Genomic DNA, 7,063 nt, shown 5'->3' on the forward strand with positions numbered 1-7,063 from the left:
GTATAACAAGACCCCATCTCTACAAAAAATATAAATAAATAATAAACATAAAAATTAGCTGGGCATGGTAACTTGCACCTGTGGCCCCAGCTATACAGGAGGCTGAGGTAGGAGGATTCCTTGAGCCTGGGAGGTGCAGGCTGCAGTGAGCCATGAACATGCCACTCCACTCCAACATGGGTGACAGAATGAGACCCTGTCTCAAAAAAAAAAAAAAAAAAAAAAAAGAAGACTCCTTTCATCTAGAACCAATGTTTAAGGTAGTTAAACTAAAGTCATTTCTATAAACATTCAATGGAAACTTTCCAAATATAATCTATAATTAAAGTTCATTTTAAAACACTTACTTAAAAAGCTTTATTTTAAAAAATTCTGTTTGCAGCATCCTATTAAATACATTTATTGCTACTATACTTGAGGCTCACAAGGACAATAGCTGCATTATTCCAGCTAAGCCTCTTTATTTTCTCTTTCACAAGTATTCGAAGAATACTGATCAGTGTCAATCTGTCTTCGATTTGAATGGCCTAGATTAGTACACAAGGTACCAAACAAATGCAAATGTCAGAATTGGCCAGGCACGGTGGCTCATGCCTGTAATCCCAGCACTTTGGGAGGCCAAGGCAGGCGGATCACGAGGTCAGGAGATCAAGACCACAGTGAAACCCCATCTCTACTAAAAATACAGAAAATTAGCCGGGCGCAGTGGTGGGCGCCTGTAGTCAGGAGGACAGTGTGAACCCAGGAGGCAGAGCTTGCAGTGAGCTGAGATCGCGCCACTGCACTCCAGCCTGAGCGACGGAGTGAGACTCTATCTCAAAAAAAAAAAAAAAAAAAGTCAGAATTACCTGTCATTAAGCAGAGGAAATCAATAATACTATCTGCTTAGATGGCAACTTTGTTTAGAGAATTCACCTTATTACCATTATCTTGTTATAGGACACATTACAAATCAATCAACTATATATTGGTTGAATGCAAATTATGTGCAGACCACATTTCTAGATGTGATCTCTGATATTCAATATGTGAAAGATACTGTTACTCTTCCATCCACCTTTCCTTCCTTCTTTCCCTCCAAAAACATCTTAGAACACCTACTATGTTCAGGGCCCCATGGTAGATGGCATGAAGAATTTTTTTTTTTTTTTTTTTTTTTTTTGAGACAGAGTCTCGCTCTGTGGCCCAGGCTGGAGTGCAGTGGCGCAATCTCGGCTCACTGCAAGCTCCACCTCCCGGGTTCAAGCAATTCTCCTGCCTCAGCCTCTCCGAGTAGCTGGGACTACAGGCGCCCGCCACCACGCCTGGCTAATTTTTTTGTATTTTTAGTAGAGACGGGGTTTCACCGTGGTCTCGATCTCCTGACCTCGTGATCCGCCCGCCTCGGCCTCCCAAAGTGCTGGGATTACAAGCGTGAGCCACCGCGCCCGGCCAAGGCATGAAGAATGTAGGAGTAATTAAGACTTGGTTCTTGTCTTCATATTGTTTACGATTTAATAGAGAGGAAAGTACTTTGCACAACCCTAACTGCCCTTATTTTTATTTTATTTATTTATTTATTTTTTGAGACAGAGTCTCGTTCTGTTGCCCAGGCTGAAGTGCAGTGGCATGATCTGGGCTCACTGCAGCCTCAGCCTCCCGGGTTCAAGCTATTCTCCTGCCTCAGCCTCCGGAGTAGCTGGGATTACAGGTGCCTGCCACCACGCCCAGCTAATTTTTGTATTTTTCATAGAGTCGGGGTTTCACCATGTTGGCCAGGCTGGTCTTGAACTCCTGACCTAGTGATCCGCCTGCCTTGGCCTCCCAAAGTGCTGGGATTACAGGCGTGAGCCACCACACCCAGCTTTTTTTTTTTGAGACAAGGTCTCACTCTCTCACCCAGGCTGGATTGCAGTGGTGTGATCACGGCTCACTGCAGCCTCAACTTCCTCAGGCTCAAGTGATCCTCCCACCTCAGCCTCCCACGTAGCTTGGACCACAGGTGCACATCACCACGCTCAGCTAATTTCTTGTATTTTTTGTAGAGATGGGGTTTCTCCATGTTGCCCAGGATGGTCTTGAACTCCTGGGCTCAAGTGGTCCTCCCGCCTTGGCCTCTGAAAGTGTTGGGATTAAAAGAGCTTGAGCTAGGCCGGGTGCAGTGGTTCACACCTGTAGTCTCAGCACTTTGGGAGGCCAAGGCGGGGGTGGATCACCTAAGGTCAGGAGTTCGAGACCAAACTGGCCAACACGGTGAAACCCTGTTGCTACTAAAACTACAAAATTTAGCGGAGTGTGGTGGTGGGTGCCTGTAATCCCAGCTACTCGGGAGGCTGAGGCGGGAGAATTGCTTGAACCCAGGAGGCAGAGGTTGCAGTGAGCTGAGATCGCACCACTGCACTCCAGCCCGGGTGACAGAGCGAGACTGACTCTGTCTCAAAAACAAAATAAAGCTTGAGCCTGGGAGGCAGAGGTTGCAGTGGGCCGAGATTACACCACTGTACTCCAGCCTGGGTGACACAGTGAGACTCCATTCCCCAAAACCCCCAAAAAGGCATGAGACACCGTGCCCAGACTAACATTATTTAATTGAGGAGTAAAGGCTCCAAGAAATGAGCTTTTTCCTGATTATCCCTTGGTCCCAGCCAGCTCCCACTTCACCCCTTCTTTTCTGCTTACAGTCCTGAAAGATTTCTCTTCACTTCACCTCTTTTCCAGGTACCATTGCCTGAATCCCTTTTCCTGAGGTCATCTAACTTCTGAAATAAGTACTGAAGGGAAAATGAAAAGGAAACAAATATAGGTTGTACAAAAAATGAAAACAAAAAAGAGAAAAACAAAAAATCACCTTGAGAAGTTTTAAACTGTGTCATTAACCATAGCAGTCCCTTTTAGTCTAATGCAGTGGTTTAAAATACCAACCATAGGCTAATGACTCCCTGACTTTTTTAGCTCCAGCACAGGCTTCCCCTGAGCTTCAGATTTGTATATATAATTGCTGACTTGCCATATCCACTAGGAAATCTTAAAGGCATCTCAAACATGGCCCTAACAAAACGCTCTCTGTTCCTCCATTTCTTACTTTCCTCACTTACACCCATTGCAATATAGAGCACTTCAATCTATCAGTTCTCAAACTGAGAAACTAGGGATCTGCCAGGCATGGTGGCTCATGCCTGTAATCCCAGCACTTTGGGAGGCTGAGCTGGGAGGATCACTTGAGGCCAGGAGTTTGAAACAAGCAATAAAGACCTCATTTCTACGAAAAAAAATATTAATTTTAAAAATAAAACAATCAGCCGGGCGCGGTGGCTCACGCCTGTAATCCCAGCACTTTGGGAGGCTGAGGCGGGTGGATCACGAGGTCAGGAGATCGAGACCACGGTGAAACCCCGTCTCTACTAAAAATACAAAAAAATTAGCCGGGCGTGGTGGCGGGCGCCTGTAGTCCCAGCTACTCGGAGAGGCTGAGGCAGGAGAATGGCGTGAACCCGGGAGGCGGAGCTTGCAGTGAGCCGAGATTGCGCCACTGCACTCCAGCCTGGGTGACAGAGCAAGACTCCGTCTCAAAAAAAAAAAAAAAAAAAAAAAAAAAAAAAAAAAAAAATAAAACAATCTAGGGATCATACATGGTTTCTCCTTTTATCTCTCTCATTCAATCCAATAGCCAGTCTTTCCTTTTTTTTTTTCTTTTCTTTTTTTTTTATTTGGACGCAGATTCTTGCTCTGTCACTCAGGCTGGAGTACAGTGGCACGATCTCGGCTCACTGCAACCTCTGCCTCCTGGGTTCAAGCAAATTCTCTTGTCTCAGCCTCCCTAGTGGCTGGGACTACAGTCACACCCCGCCACGCCTGGCTAATTTTTGTATTTTTAGTAGAGACAGGATTTCACCATATTGGTCAGGCTGATCTTGAACTCCTGACCTCAGGTAATCCACCCACCTCAGCCTCCCAAAGTGCTGGGATTACAGGCATGAGCCACCGCGCCCGGCCCAGTTTTTATTTTCCTTTTCAAGATATATCTGAAATCCATTCCCTTTTCTCTGTCTTCACCACCATAGGCCAAACCACCAAAATCTGTGGCCTATATGCTGCAACAGACTGGTATATCTTCTTACTTATTCTATTCTTGCCTCCCTACAGTCCATTACCCAAAATCCCTATGAAATAAGGTCACTCTCCCCTGCTTATAAGCCTACAATGCCTGCCTATAGTATTTAGCGTGAAATTTAGGCTCCTTGCTCTAGCTTAAATGCCCTGCCTAACTCTTCAACCTGCATACTGTGCTCTTTCTCTTTCCGTTTATTTCTATTGCCTCATTTCCTCTGCCCAGAATAATCTGCCTTCAGATCTAAGCATAGTCTTAGGTCCAGTCTTGTATCCCTTAGAGAAGATGTCCTTGACTTAATCCACTGGTTCCCAGTCTCTCCCTATCAAATTGATAGGTTACATTTTTATCATAGGAATTGTTGGGGGCTGAATTGTGCACCGCCCCCTGCCCAGAAATTTATATATTGAAGTCACCCAGGGCTGAGGGGATGGATCACCACCCTGGTGGGCCGAGGACAGAGCATCAAGCCAAAGATTATTCTGGAGCCTTAAAGTCTTTTTTTGTTTGTTTGTTTTTTGGAGACAGAGTCTCTCTCTGTCACACAGGCTGGAGTGCAGTGGCATGATCTTGGCTCACTGCAACCTCCGCCTCCCAGGTTCAAGCAATCTCCCTCCTCAGCCTCCTGAGTAGCTGGGACTACAGGCATAAGCTACCACGTCTGGTTAATGTTTGCATTTTTAATAGAGATAGGGTTTCGCCATATTGGCCAGGCTGGTCTCGAACTCCTGACCTCAGGTGATCCACCCGCCTCGGCCACCAAAGTGCTGGGATTATAGGCGTGAGCCACCACATCCGGCTGGGGTTTATTTTTTATTTCTGACTTTTGGAATGGGAAAGTCTATGCTATGCCTATGCCACCATTGTATTTTGGAAGCAGGTAACTTGTCTGGTTTTATAGATTCACAGCTGGAGAGGAATTTTGCCTCAGGACAAATCATAACTCCTATGAGTCTCACTCATACCTGATTTAGATGATATTTTGTGCTTAGACTTGATGCTGAAATGAGTTAAGATTTCTGGGGCCATTAGAACAGGGTGAGCGTATGAATTTGGTGGACAGGTGGATGGAGGGCTATAATGAGGTCTACCAAATTCATATGTCGAAGTCCTAACATCCAGTGCCTCAGAATGTGATTGCAGTGACAAAGTCTTTAGAGGTATTAAGTTATAATGAAGACATTAGGGTAGGCCCTAATCCAATATAACTAGTATCCTTATAACAAGAGGAAATTAAGACACAGACAGTTACAGAGGAAAGACCGTGTGAAAACACAGAGAGATGGCCCTCTACAAGCCACGAGAGATGCTTCAAAAGAAACCAGCTCTGGCTTGGCGCGGTGGCTCACACCTGTAATCCTAGCACTTCGGAAGGCCAAGGTGGGTGGATCACCTGAGGTCAGGAATTCGAGACCACCCTGACCAACATGGAGAAACTCCATCTCTACTAAAAATACAAAATTAGCCGGGTGTGGTGGCACATGCCTGTAGTTCCAGCTACTCGGGAGGCCAAGGCAGGAGAATCGCTTGAATCTGGGAGGCGGAGGTTGCAGTGAGCAGAGACCACCCCATTGCACTCCAGCCTGGGCCACGAGAGTGAAACTCTGTCTCAACAAAAAAACCAGTTCTGCCACCATCTTGATTTCAGACTTCTAACCTCCAAGACTGTGAGAAAATAAATGTGTTTAAGCCACTCAGTCTGTTGTATCTTGTTATGGCAACCCTAACAAACTAACACAGAAATTATCTGAAATTATCTTGTTCTTAGATTACTTCTATTGTGTTCTTCCGCCCACAAAGAATTTCCTGCCCATCTATGGAGAACAGCCCCATAAGTATCTTGAGAATCATGTTAGCACTTAAAAGAAGCTAAACCATAAAGTGGCCTCCCAAAAATATTTATTTCTTTTTATCTTTTCACACACGTCTTCCATGAATTTTAATGTATTAATCTCAGTGCGTCTCTCACTGCCTTTTCCTTTCTTCACTCTTCTGCACTCACTTACAACCACTATCCCTCTAGCCAGACCAAGTTACTTAGAGCTTGTGAACTACAACATGCCATTTTGCACAGCTATACCTTTCAGTTAGATTAAGGGGAAGTCTTATCCTTCAACACTAAGCAAAGGGATTCCTTCCTCTGGGAACTCTTTTTTAATCCTCTCTATATATATATATATATATTTTTTTTTTTTTTTTTTTTTTTTTTTTGAGACGGAGTCTCCCTCTGTCTCCCAGGCTGGAGTGTAGTGGCGCAATCTCGGCTCACTGCAAGCTCCGCCTCCCGGGTTCACGCCATTCTCCTGCCTCAGCCTCCAAGTAGCTGGGACTACAGGCGCCCGCCACCACGCCCGGCTAATTTTTTGTATTTTTAGTAGAGACGGGGTTTCACCGTGGTCTCGATCTGCTGACCTCGTGATCCACCCGCCTCGGCCTCCCAAAGTGCTGGGATTACAAGCGTGAGCCACCGCGCCCGGCCTCTATATTTTATTTATTTACTGATTTATTTATTTATTTTTGAGTCTCACCTAGGCTGGAGTGCAGTGGCGTGAACATGGCTCACTGCAGCCTCAAACTCCCAGGGTCAGGTGATCCTCCCACCTCAGCCTCCCAAGTAGCTGGGATCACAGGCGTGAGCTGCCATGCCTGGCTGTTTTTGTATCTTTTGTACAGACTGAGTTGCCCAGGCTGGTCTCCAACTCGTGGGGTCAAGCTATCTGCCGTCTTGGCCTCCCAAAGTGCTGAGATTACAGGTTTGAGCCACCGACCTTTGCCCTACTTCAGTAATTTTTGTTCCAATTTATATTATTTCCTTCCTTCTACATTATTTGGGTTTATGTTGCTTTTTCCCTAACTCCTTAAATTGTGTTCTAAACTCGTTAATTTTGAGCTGCCTCTCACCAGTTTTGATAATGGCTTTACTATCATTCACTTCTATGTATTTTCCAGTTTCCATTATAATTTCTTCTTTGACTC

This window comes from Symphalangus syndactylus, chromosome 3, assembly GCF_028878055.3.
Source record: "Symphalangus syndactylus isolate Jambi chromosome 3, NHGRI_mSymSyn1-v2.1_pri, whole genome shotgun sequence".
NCBI classification, from domain to species: Eukaryota; Metazoa; Chordata; class Mammalia; order Primates; family Hylobatidae; genus Symphalangus; species Symphalangus syndactylus.